At 40.3% G+C, this 12,182-nt stretch overlaps 1 non-coding gene across 1 annotated transcript; it reads right to left on the minus strand.

Annotated features, from left to right (window-relative positions):
* Positions 1-332: 332 nt before the first annotated feature.
* LOC149826818 (small nucleolar RNA R71) lies at positions 333-435 on the minus strand. The gene has a single exon (XR_016435843.1). It is a non-coding gene; the product is annotated as a small nucleolar RNA R71 (small nucleolar RNA).
* Between the last annotated feature and the right edge of the window lie 11,747 nt (positions 436-12,182).

Raw genomic sequence — 12,182 nt, forward strand, 5'->3', positions numbered from 1 at the left:
AGACTATGTTCAGGCATCCTGCATTCAGAGACCCGATGTAGGAGCGCCACATTATGAGATTAAGGCCAGCATTATTCAGATGCTTCCATCCTTTTATGGCCTTAGTCATGAGGATCCCTACCGACATTTAGATGAATTCCTCAAAATCTGTTCTACTGTTAAGATACAGAATTTCGATGATGATGCTTTAAGGTTGACTCTATTCCCCTTTTCATTGAAGGACAAAGCCAAGTATTGGCTAAAGTCCTTAGATTCTTTAGAAATAGAGTCATGGGATCAATTGCAACAGGAGTTTCTTCGGAAATATTTTCCCATTGGTCGTACGAACCAATATCGTAGAGCCATCACTAGCTTTTCAGAGCTAGATGGTGAGCGCTTTCATGAGACCTGGGAGAGAATGAAGGATCTCCTCAGGAAATGTCCCCATCATCAGGTGCCGAAATGGCAACTGGTGCAGAGCTTCTACGATGGATTGTCTGACAAGAATCGTCAGATGATCGACTCTTCATGTGGAGGGACATTCATGCTGAAGAGCGAGGACGAAGCATGGAGGCTATTTGATACATTGGCTGAGAATTCACTCCACCATGCTTCGAGCTCTCATTCTGATAGAGCCACAGCCAGCATTCAGAAGAAAGCTGGTGTTCTTGAAGTTGGTCCATCTACTGCACTACAGTGCAAGGTAGACATGATTGCTCAGAAGCTGGACCAGCTTCTCTCAGGACCATCCACTACACAGCAGGTGTGTACTCTTTATGCCAGTCCGGCACACGAGATCACTGAGTGCCCTTCGGCAGCTCAGTACCCTGAATTTGTTCAAGAACAAGTTCAGGCAGCTCAGGGTTACGTCAGACCGCCAAATAACCCATTTTCATCGACATATAATCCGGGTTGGCGTAACCATCCCAATTTTTCATGGAAGAATCCACAGTCTTCCATGCAGATGCCTACTTCCTCTCAGCCAGTTCGGCAGCCATCTTTTACTCAGTCATTTCAAAGATCGAACTATTCTCAATCTTCTTCTTCTTCTGTCACTCCCCCGATTCAGCAGGAGTCTGCCCCGCAGACATCTTTTGAGGAGAGACTTCTCCAGGCATTCCAAGAGGTGAAAACCTCTAATCAGAACGCCTTTGAGAAGTGTAGCCAGATTTTGAGTTCGCATACGCAGTCCATTGCGAAGTTAGAATCGCAAATGGGACAGTTAGCTGAGGCTATTAGTAGGAGACCCGAGGGTACATTGCCGAGTCAGGCTGTCATGAACCCGAAGGGCAAGGACGAGATGACTGGAGGCCTATTTCATACTGAGACACAGCAGCAGGCCAAATCGGTTATGGTCCTGACGAGTGGACGTGAGTATCACGTCGAGAGCAGAGAGCGAGAGAGTAGAGAGGATAGAGGAGCCAGAGACCATTGTTTCACCTACGTCGGCTCAATCATCATCCCCATCATCACCTTCACCATCTTCATCATCTTCATCCTCAGAGAAGAAAAAGAAGGATAGGAGTGAGCCTTCTCACAAAGAGGAGGAGCCAGCAGAGTATATTCCCCCACCACCCTATCCCAAAGCATTAGAGTCTCCTGGTTATAGAGGGAAGCAAAGTGCGAAGATCCAGGACATGCTTGACATCTTCAAGCATGTGCAGATCAATCTACCCTTGCTCGATGCGATTCAGCAGGTGCCGGCATATGCCAAATTCCTGAAGGAACTATGTACGCAGAAGCGTAAATCTAGAGAGCGAGTTCCTAACAGGGTCCATCTGACTGAGCAGGTGAGTTCAGTACTTCAGCATCAGACACCACCAAAGCTCAAGGACCCTGGAGCCCCTATCATTGCATGTACTATAGGGAACATCCGGATAGAAAGCGCATTGCTCGATCTTGGAGCAAGCGTGAACATTCTGCCCGGATATTTCTTTGATTCTTTCAGGCTAGGAGAGATGAGATCGACTCCGATTACACTGCAACTGGCAGATCGTTCCGTCAAGGTACCGAGAGGTGTCTTGGAGGACGTGCTAGTTAAGGTGGATGACTTTTATTTTCCAGTCGATTTCATTATTCTTGATATGGAAGGAGTGGATAGCCAGCACCAGACTCCGATTATTTTAGGTAGACCATTCTTGGCAACTGCCAATGCGTGTATCAACTGTAGAACCGGAGCCATGGATCTCTCATTCGGCAATCGAAAGGTCAAGCTGAATATTTTCAATGCCACGATGGGACCAGCAAGAGACATGGACTGCTTTCATGTGGATATTGCACATGAGTTAGTGGAGGAGCAGCCGGAGTTATACATTACTGAGGATTCTTTAGATTTGTACCATATAGAGAAGAATAGCGGTGTAGATAGTGTAGATGTGTCTAGAGTGTCGTCAGAGAGACTACCTTGGGGAGCGGTCAGGGAGCCTCTTCCACCGCTTGCTGAGACCCCCGCCAAGTCTTCGATCGAGTCACCTCCGAAACTTGAGCTGAAACCCTTACCGGATTCACTCAAGTATGCATATCTCGGAGATGAGGAGACTTTGCCTGTGATCATCTCGTCTTTGCTCACTGAGGAGCAGGAACAGAGATTGCTGACTATTCTTCGAGAGCACAAGGCAGCGATTGGCTGGGGAGTTGCTGATCTGAAGGGGATTGATCCTTCATTCTGCATGCATAGGATCCATTGTGATGAGGAAGTCAAGCCATTTAGGGATATGCAGAGAAGGCTAAATCCCAACATGAAGGAAGTGGTGAAGAAAGAGGTGGTGAAGTGGTTGGATGCCAGAATCATTTACCCTATTTCTGATAGCCAGTGGGTCAGTCCGATTCAGGTTGTGCCGAAGAATTCAGGACTCACTGTGGTTGAGAATGAGAAGGGTGAGAGAATTACGATGAGGACCACTACAGGATGGCGAATCTGCATCGATTATAGGAAACTGAATGTGGCAACTAGGAAAGATCATTTCCCATTGCCATTCATTAATCAGATCTTAGAGAGACTCGCAGGGCAGAGCTACTACTGCTTTCTAGACGGATATTCAGGATACAATCAGGTAGTTGTCCATCCTGACGACCAAGAGAAGACCACGTTTACATGTCCTTATGGCACCTTCGCATTTAGACGTATGCCGTTTGGGCTCTGTAATGCCCCGGCTACTTTTCAGAGGTGCATGCTTGCTATCTTCTCGGACATGATTGATGATGTGATGGAAGTTTTTATGGATGACTTTTCAGTGTATGGCTCTTCTTTTGAAGATTGCCTCCAAAAACTTGCTCGAGTACTGAGTAGGTGTGCGGAGACCAATCTCGTCCTGAGTTGGGAAAACAGCCATTTTATGGTCCAGGAGGGGATTGTGCTAGGACATATTGTGTCCAAGCGTGGTATTGAGGTTGACAGAGCGAAGGTGGAATTCATTTCCCGTTTGACTCCACCCACCTCTGTGAGGCAATTCGGTCATTTTTAGGGCATGCGGGTTTTTACAGGCGGTTCATAAAAGATTTCAGCAAAATCTCTCGACCGCTTTGCACGTTATTGGAGAAAGACCAACCCTTTGTTTTCGGTGAGGATTGTATGAAGGCCTTTGAGATTCTCAAAGAGGCCTTGATTACTGCACCTATTTTGAGACCTCCATATTGGACTCTCCCATTTGAGATTATGTGCGATGCATCTGATTATGCTATGGAGGCCATTTTAGGACAACGCATTGATAGGAAGCCCTATGTGATCTACTATGCGAGTAGAACTCTGTCTGATGCTCAGATGAATTATACTACGACAGAGAAGGAGCTACTTGCGGTAGTTTTTGCATTGGATAAATTCAGGTCCTATTTACTCGGTTCGAAGGTGGTTGTCTATTCTGACCATTCTGCATTGAAATATTTGTTGAATAAGAAAGACACCAAACCGAGATTGATTCGTTGGGTCCTACTACTACAGGAGTTTGATCTCGAGATTCGAGATAAGAAGGGAAGCGAGAATGTAGTAGCAGACCATCTTTCCAGACTGATCGTGGAGACCACGCAGGATCAGAGGCCGATCAGTGATTCTTTCCCCGACGAGCAGATCATGTCAGTCAGTACATCGCAATTACCCTGGTTTGCAGATATTGTGAACTATCTGGTTTTGAGGCAGATACCTGAGCATTGAAACAAGAATGAGCGTGAGAGATTCCTATCTCAGGTAAGGCACTATTATTGGGATGAACCAGAGTTGTTTAAATACTGTGCTGACCAGATCATTAGGAGATGTGTTCCGGAGGAGGAGTACTAGTCCATTTTGAAGTTTTCCCATTCATTAGCCTATGGAGGGCATTTTAGTAGTAGGAAGACCGCTGCAAAAGTTTTGCAGTCAGGATTTTATTGGCCCACACTCCACAGGGATGCTCATGAGTTCTGTAGGCGATGCCTGCGATGTCAGCAGATTGGGAACATGTCCAAGAGGGACATGATCCCTTGCTTCCGATTTTGATAGTCGAGAATTTTGATGTTTGGGGCATTGATTTTATGGGACCATTTCTGCCTTCCTTCGGAAATTTATACATTCTGGTGGCGGTTGATTATGTGTCCAAGTGGGTCGAGGCTGTGGCAACCAAGACCAACGATCACAAAGTAGTGCTTAAGTTCATTAAGCACAACATTTTCAGTCGTTTTGGGGTGCCACGTGCGATGATTAGCGATGGTGGCAAGCATTTTAGGAATATACAGATAGCTTCTCTATTAAGAAGATATTCTGTCAATCATAGATTCACCACTCCATATCATCCGCAGACTAGTGGACAGGTTGAAGTGTCCAATAGGGAGATTAAGCGAATTTTAGAAAAGACTGTTCGTCCAGACCGCAAGGATTGGTCCCAGCGCTTAGATGATGCACTTTGGGCATATAGAACTGCATTTAAGACTTCCATTGGCATGTCCCCGTATCGCCTTGTATTCGGGAAAGCATGCCATCTTCCTGTCGAGCTAGAGCATAGAGCGTATTGGGCTATCAAGAAATTGAATTTTGACCTCACCCAGGCTGGCAAAGAGAGAGCACTGCAGCTCTCAGAATTAGAGGAACTCAGGAATGATGCATATGAGAATGCCAAATTATACAAAGCTCGCACAAAAGCATTTCATGATAAGCATATTGTCAGAAAAGTGTTTGAACCAGATCAGAAAGTGTGTCTATACAATTCTCGTTTACATTTATTCCCAGGGAAGTTAAGATCGAGATGGACAGGTCCTTACATCGTGAAAGAAGTATTTCCCCATGGAGCAGTGGCATTATTTGATCCTATGACCTAAGGTACATTCAAGGTAAATGGGCAAAGACTGAAGCCATTCATTTCAGATGCCTTGCAGGATGGTGAGTGTGAGATAGTGCATCTTACGAAGGCATGAGGATTCGACCAGAGGGATGTATCATATGTACATTATTTATTTTTCATTTCAGAGTTTTTATTTATTTAGTATTTCATTTCCCATGTGCTAATTTGTGTTTTGATGTATGCAGGATGAACTTAACATTTAGTGTATCAATTACCCGGTACAGAGAAGAGCTTTCAAAGAATTCAAGGATCAGATGAAAATCAACTTCAGAAGCTCAGAGCAAATCAGGTTGTATCTATCCTTTCTCCCATATTTTTGTTAGTGTCTTTTAGTGTGCATTTGCATTACATTTTTAATCATTTTGTATGCCACTAGGGACAGTGTCATTCAAGCATGGGGGGTGGTTTAGATGCATACACACAAAAATGTCAAAATTTTTTATGACTGGTAATCAAAGTAGGCATTTGAGAACAAAGTGTAGCATATATGATTGTTTTTGGCATAATCTAACAGTTTATAAATTTTTAAGCCCTATAAAAAAAATTTTATTTTCTGAACTGAGTCAAATAGAGTAGTTGTTTATGAGATAATTCAAAGAAAAGATAGTATTTGATTGTTAGAAAATTTTGAATCACTTTTGTATAAGTATGCACAGTATGTTTTGTGAAAGAAATAAGCAATGGAAAGATGTGTTTGAAAAATGAGTTTAAAAGAATAGAGCTACGTTTAGTTGTTGATGTCTTCGTGAATCCTAGTAGTGGAACTCAGACACGAGATGAAGTGTTTGAGTATCTTAACGAAAAGGATAACAAAGGAGATCATCTTCTTGTCTAAGTCGATATTTGTGGCCTTTGTAGTTCGAGTAAGTAGAATCTGAAGGGTGTTTTACACCTGATGCCCCAAAGCCAGCTGGTTTGGGAGCCACCGGTTCGAAAGCTTGTTACATGGACTGCATAGAAAGCCTAAGAGATAGAGACATTGCACATGACGAGAGGAAGACTATACGTAAACTATTAGAATAGAAAGTCTAGTGACTCGAGCAATTAAGTCCGAGGGATACTTTGTATCTAGTGCCCTAAGGTCGGCCGACTTGGGAGTCACTGACCCAAAGCTCACTACACGGGTCACGAAAACTGACTATTCGAAATAGTGCTCACATGAGAAGAATGCGCAAGAGATTAAAAGTTGAAAAAAAAAAGAGTGAAAATGAAAGAAAAAAAAAATGTGCTGAATGAGAAAATTTTCATTGCTTAGACATATATGTGTATTACTGTGCAGAAAATATACAAGTGAGAATAAATGAGTAAAACATGAGAATACTTGACTTTCAGAGAAAAATCATGAACTAGCTACAATATTCGAAAAGTGAAGAAAAAGAATTTTTACTGTGGTGGCATGAGATTTTTAAACTTGTTTTGAGAATGTCAATTACATGAAATATTTATTACAACTGCATTCTTAAGAGCCTAATATTTTTGAAAAATCATCCTCGCACTTCATTGATGTTTGTGGGTAGCATCTCTGCAAACCCTCACGAGACCTTACTCGTCCACTAGTGTAAGCTAGGGGTTTAAAGGGCTTGTTGCATACGCTAAATGCAACCGTGATTCCTATGAAAGTGAGTTAGTATTATGCATTCATGCTTAGCATTTCTTGTCTTTGTTGCATATCATAATTAGGGTTTATTAAGGGACTAACAAACATTCAAGCATGGGGGTATTTGATGATGCATGAAATGCACATCATGTAAACAAGTTTTTCATGCATTTTGTATCAAGTTTAAGGTTTTAAACCCATGATTAGATGTGTTTTGATAGTAAGGGGCTATGGTTTGAATTTCAGAAAAATCGGAGTTAAAATGAGAGAGTTATGGCTATTTCAGTGTTTGGGCACTGATTTCGAGGTGGATCGGATCCATATCCGACCCAATTAGGTCAATTGGACCTTGGATCAACTCTTAGAAAGCCCAAAACCCAACCCACACGCCTATCCATATCCATTTCAAAAAGTTTTTCTGAACCCCCCCCAGAAAGAGGCGCCTAGAAAATATATTTTTTATAACAGTGTTTTTGCAAATTCCAAAAAGTATAAATATACTTTTTAGAGAAGCCCTAGGCGTCTTAGGCTGTGTTTGGACGCCCCTTGCAGTGAATCTACTCCAACAACTCCTTCCTCTCCATCTCCCCCACGTGTTGGCCATTGAAGACCGATCTATGCTTGATTTTCAAGCATATTTTCAAGCTTTCTTTGGTTTCTTTTCATTTCTTTCTTGTTCCTTGCTGTCTTTTCACCACTTTTCTGTATTTTTGCAGGTGTAGCAGAGGTGGAGACCATTAACCTTGGGCGGGAGTGCGCAACACACCACCAAGGTGATCCGGCCCTACCTCCATCCGGCTTTCTACACCCTTCGATCGAGAATCGGCTCACATTCCATCGTCGGTGGATCTCCAACGTGTAGCAACTGCAAAAAGCTGTCGTTTTTGGTGAAGTACAGCATTCTCGAACTGTATAGGACATCCATCTCCAGCCACGGTCTGCTCTTCTTCATCCCCCCGGTCGTCGGATCTTCCAAAAGGTAGGTCTTCTTCTTCCTTCTCTTCTAGATAAAACCGAATTGGGTGTTGGTTTTCTTTTCTTTATTTTCTGAGTGTTTCTTGTTTTCTTTTTGTTTTAAACCTTAGAATAGAGTCCGTGCATAGACCAGCACGTTAGATCTAGGTTTGTTTTATTGTTTACATGCTTGAATATCGATTTTCATCATTTTTTAAGAAAAACGTGTAAATCGGCTAGAGTTTTTCTAGCCGATTTGAGTTTTTGTTTTCAACGTGTATCATTGTGAAGTTTTTACAGAAAATCCAATAAAAAATTTCCCTTTTGATTCATTTTAAACGTTTGGTTATGAGTTATGATTGTGTGTTCATTTAAAAAGAAAAATCCAAAAATCGGCTAGACTTATTCTAGCCGATTCTTGATTTTTACAAAAATATTTTTTTTCTCTGTTCTGATTTTTTTTTTATGTCCAGCATGTGTAGTGAGTTGTTTTGCTGATAATCCATTTATAAAAGTTCAGTTTAATTCATTTTGTTCGTGGGTTGTGCTTGTGTCTTGTTTTGATTTTATTTTTTTGAAAAATCAAAAAAATCGGCTAGAGATATTCTAGCAGATCTTTGCATTTTTGTTAAAAGGGTGTTTAGAGTGGTAAGTCGTGTTGTTTACTGTGTGTTTAGTATGTTAACAGTAGTATAAATTGGTGTTAGTCATTTCATTGTTTTAGGATTGATTTAATTAATCGTTTTAATCATTTTTCATTTTTGTGTTTTGAGTCTATAGTAGAAAATTACAAAAAACAAGTTTTTGTTTTCTCTCATGTTTTTAATTCCAGCATAGTGCTGTTCTTGTTAGCCTTTGTGTAATTAGGAGTCCTTTTTATTATTTTCTAATTTAGTTTTATCAAAATATTGGTTATTTAGTTTTATTGCTTTTTGTTAATTTATATTTTATTTTTTTATTTTTTGTGTGGATCTTCTTCTTCCCCAAGGTGGGGCGGCAGCCATTAGAGCTCCCCTTGAGCTCTTGGTCGAATTTTTTTAGCAAGTCTTAATTGTCATTAATTGAATTAGGTTGTCTAGGTTCAATGTATTAGGGTTTAGTGTCTTAGCCGTTTTTAGGGGTTATTTAAGTTATGTTTTGGGGATTAGGTTAGTATTTAATCCTAGGAAATTATTTTGCTATTTAAGTTCTTTTATTTTCTAGATAGAGTTAATGCTATTAGTTTAGAAAGTAGTCCCTATTGAAGTTGGCGATTTTGGAAGAAGGAAGTTGTTCAAAAGTGGTGTGAATCATTTAAGGAAAATTTGAATTTTGAATGGGTATTAAAGAAGGGGTTACTCCTTAACTTTGGAAAGTGTTTTTGGCATTAACCAAACATTCCAATCTAGACTCCACGATTTCCATAGAGCATTAAAAGCACTTTAATTCCATCTTGAAAAGCAAAAATCATGGATTTCTAGATTGGCCTTTTCACTTTTCCAAAAGGAGCTTTAAAGGCAATTAAGGATTGTAACCCCCTCTTTAAATGGGGCGATTTTTGAGAATCCAAAGCATTTCAAAATTTGGAATTTGGTAATTATTACATTCCTTTTCCAACCTTCTCCATTAAAATCGTGAACTTTGGATTAATTGTAGCTTAATTAGGAGGTTACTACTTTAGTCTAGACCTAACCTAGTCAAACCGAGCCTAGGTCGAGTCAACCCCTAGTCTACACCCCCTTTGAGTCTAGTCAAAACCTTGCCTAGCCTAAGTCAAAGCCTAAACCACACCTAGGTCGAGTCTAAGACCAAAGCCCAACCTTAGTCAAGCTTAGTGGAGTCAACCCTAACCTAAGTTAGGTCAACCTAGTCTACCTAACCTATCTAAGTCAAACCTAGTTGATTCAAACTTAGTTCAAGCCTACCTAAACCCAACCAACCCTAGTTGACTAGGTCAACCCTAAACCGAGTTCACCCTAGTCTTAATAAGCCTAAATCCAAGACCCAACCTTAGTCAAGCCTAACTCGGGTCAAACCTTAGTCCAAACCTAGTGAGTCAACCGAGCTTACCTTAGCCCATTCGAGTCTAGTCAAACCATAAGTTGGGTCCAACTTAGTTGAGTCTAAGTCAACCCGAACCTAGTTGACTAAGTCCACCCTAAACCGAGTGCAAGACCTAGACCTAGCCCTAGTCCTAACTCGAGTCAAACCCTAACCAAGCTTACCCTAAGGTAAGTCAAGACCAATCCAAGCTCGAGTCCACCTAAGTCAACCCAACCCAACCTTAGCTAGACCTAGCCGAGTCCACCTAAGTCAACCGAACCCACCTTAGCTAAACCTAAACCGAGTCCACAGTAGTCCGAGTCGAGTCAACCTTAGCTCGAGCCTATCTCTCTCAACCTAGTCAAAACCGAGCCTACCTAATCCAATCCGAGTTCATCCAAACCCAATCCTAATCTACTCAAGTCAAAACCGAGCCTAGTTGAGTTAACCGAGTGAACCCTAACCCTAGCCTTTGTTCTTTAGTGAAGTAAGTTCATTTAGTATTATTTCTTTTGATTTCTATACTAATTAGTTTATTTATCTAATTTTGTTTTAGTGTAGAAGTGTGTGTACGTATATCGTATTTGTTTAGTATGTGTGAAATGTGTTTTGTGATGGTTTGAATGATCGTTAGATATTAGTTAACTTAGTAGTTAGATTGCATTTTATTGTTTAGCATAGTTGCATTTACATTGTTAGTTAACGTAGTTATAGTCATAATTTGCGTATCGTGCTTTGTTCGTCGTGCATTTAGCGTATTCGTAATAGTCATCTGCATATACACTGTTATAAAGTGTCATTTAGATTGCATTAGGTGTAATTTGCATTTGATAGTGTTTAAATAGGTTCATAAAGTGAATAGTGCACTCAATTAAAACCAGATTTTTTGCCCTGTCGCACCAGCAGTATTTTCTGTGCAAAAATTCTGTGTTTTCCAAAAAATTTTATTCTATTCACTTTATTGACGTGTTATTTAACTACAGACCAAATTTCAGCTCATTCGGAGTTGATTTGGTCTGATTTTTAAGCGTTTTGCGAAAACCGCTTTTTCTGGATTTCAAATTACAGGATTGTCGATATCCAGATTTTTCCCAGATTTGAAACGCTTATATCTGGAGTTCCAGATACTGTTTTTCAATTCTGTAAAAACTGTCAGTTTGTTTAATCTGTCAGTTGCAGAACAGGACAAATTTCGGGAAAATCAAACCTTGTTTGCCCTATCAAACAGTGGTTTTCCGATAACCTGTCAGAATGCTATTTTATACTAGTTAGGGGCAGTTTCGTAGTTTTCTTAGTTTCGGCAATTTAGACTTGTTTTCAGTAATTTCTGCATTTTAGGAGTTGCATAATCATCATACAGCATTAGTAGAATTAATTTGGTTAATTTTAGAATTAATTTAGTATTTTATTTAATTTTTGCTTGATAAATAGCATTTGTTTTATTATTTTCGTAAAATTAGAATTAGTTTTAGTTATTGTTTGCATTGTTAGTATAGAAAACTAACTTTGTATTTTTCTGCATTTTTAGGTTGAAAAGCATATTTAGTTTCCAGGGTTATTGTCCAAGTGAGAAGATTCTCTAATTGGCGAAAAGACGGAAATACCCTTAGTGTGGAGCAGAAGACTGAGTGCTTGTTTACTTTTCTTTTAGTGATTATTTGTAATTGTATTAACTTTATAATTGTAGATTGATATTTGTCATTAATAAATTAAATTTTCTAGAAATATTGTGTTTAATTCCTGTTCTCTGAGTATTCGACCCGTACTTACCACTTTGTGGAAAGTCGGTTTTTATATTTTTGGTTGATGATTTTCCAAAGTTTATTGAAAATAATTGTTTTAAAAAGATCATTTCAAAATATCAACCAGTCGGGCTTCGACATACTGCTGCCTCTGGGAGAACTGCCAAACACATCTCTCTGGTTGGTAGTAAGTGCAGAAGAAAGGTCCCAGCAACTTGAACTGCTTGCCATAAGCGTAGGTATATCTGGGAGGAGATATTTGCCGATCAAAATAGTCCCAAACAATGTCATCTTCTTGAATGTTGTTGATCATGGTTCGGTAGTGCGCTACTCGAAGGAGTTCTTGACCATTGTATCTGAAAGAGCTTGCTCGGGCTGGAACATGTTGGAAAAACCAGGACTGAAGTGCGTAGATGCAACCTTCAACTAAAATGGATTCTCCAAGTGAGAATCGAGTCAGACCACGATATAGGAAAGCGAGCACTGCCATGGCTATGGAGAGGCGATTGGTTTGTCAACTTCCCCATCTTCTCATAAGCTGGATTATTCTGATGTCCATGTAGTTTTGTCCGTCTGGAAAGA

The sequence above is a fragment of the Nuphar pumila genome, chromosome 10, assembly GCF_984573655.1.
Source record: "Nuphar pumila chromosome 10, dmNupPumi1.hap1.1, whole genome shotgun sequence".
In the NCBI taxonomy this organism is placed as follows: Eukaryota; Viridiplantae; Streptophyta; class Magnoliopsida; order Nymphaeales; family Nymphaeaceae; genus Nuphar; species Nuphar pumila.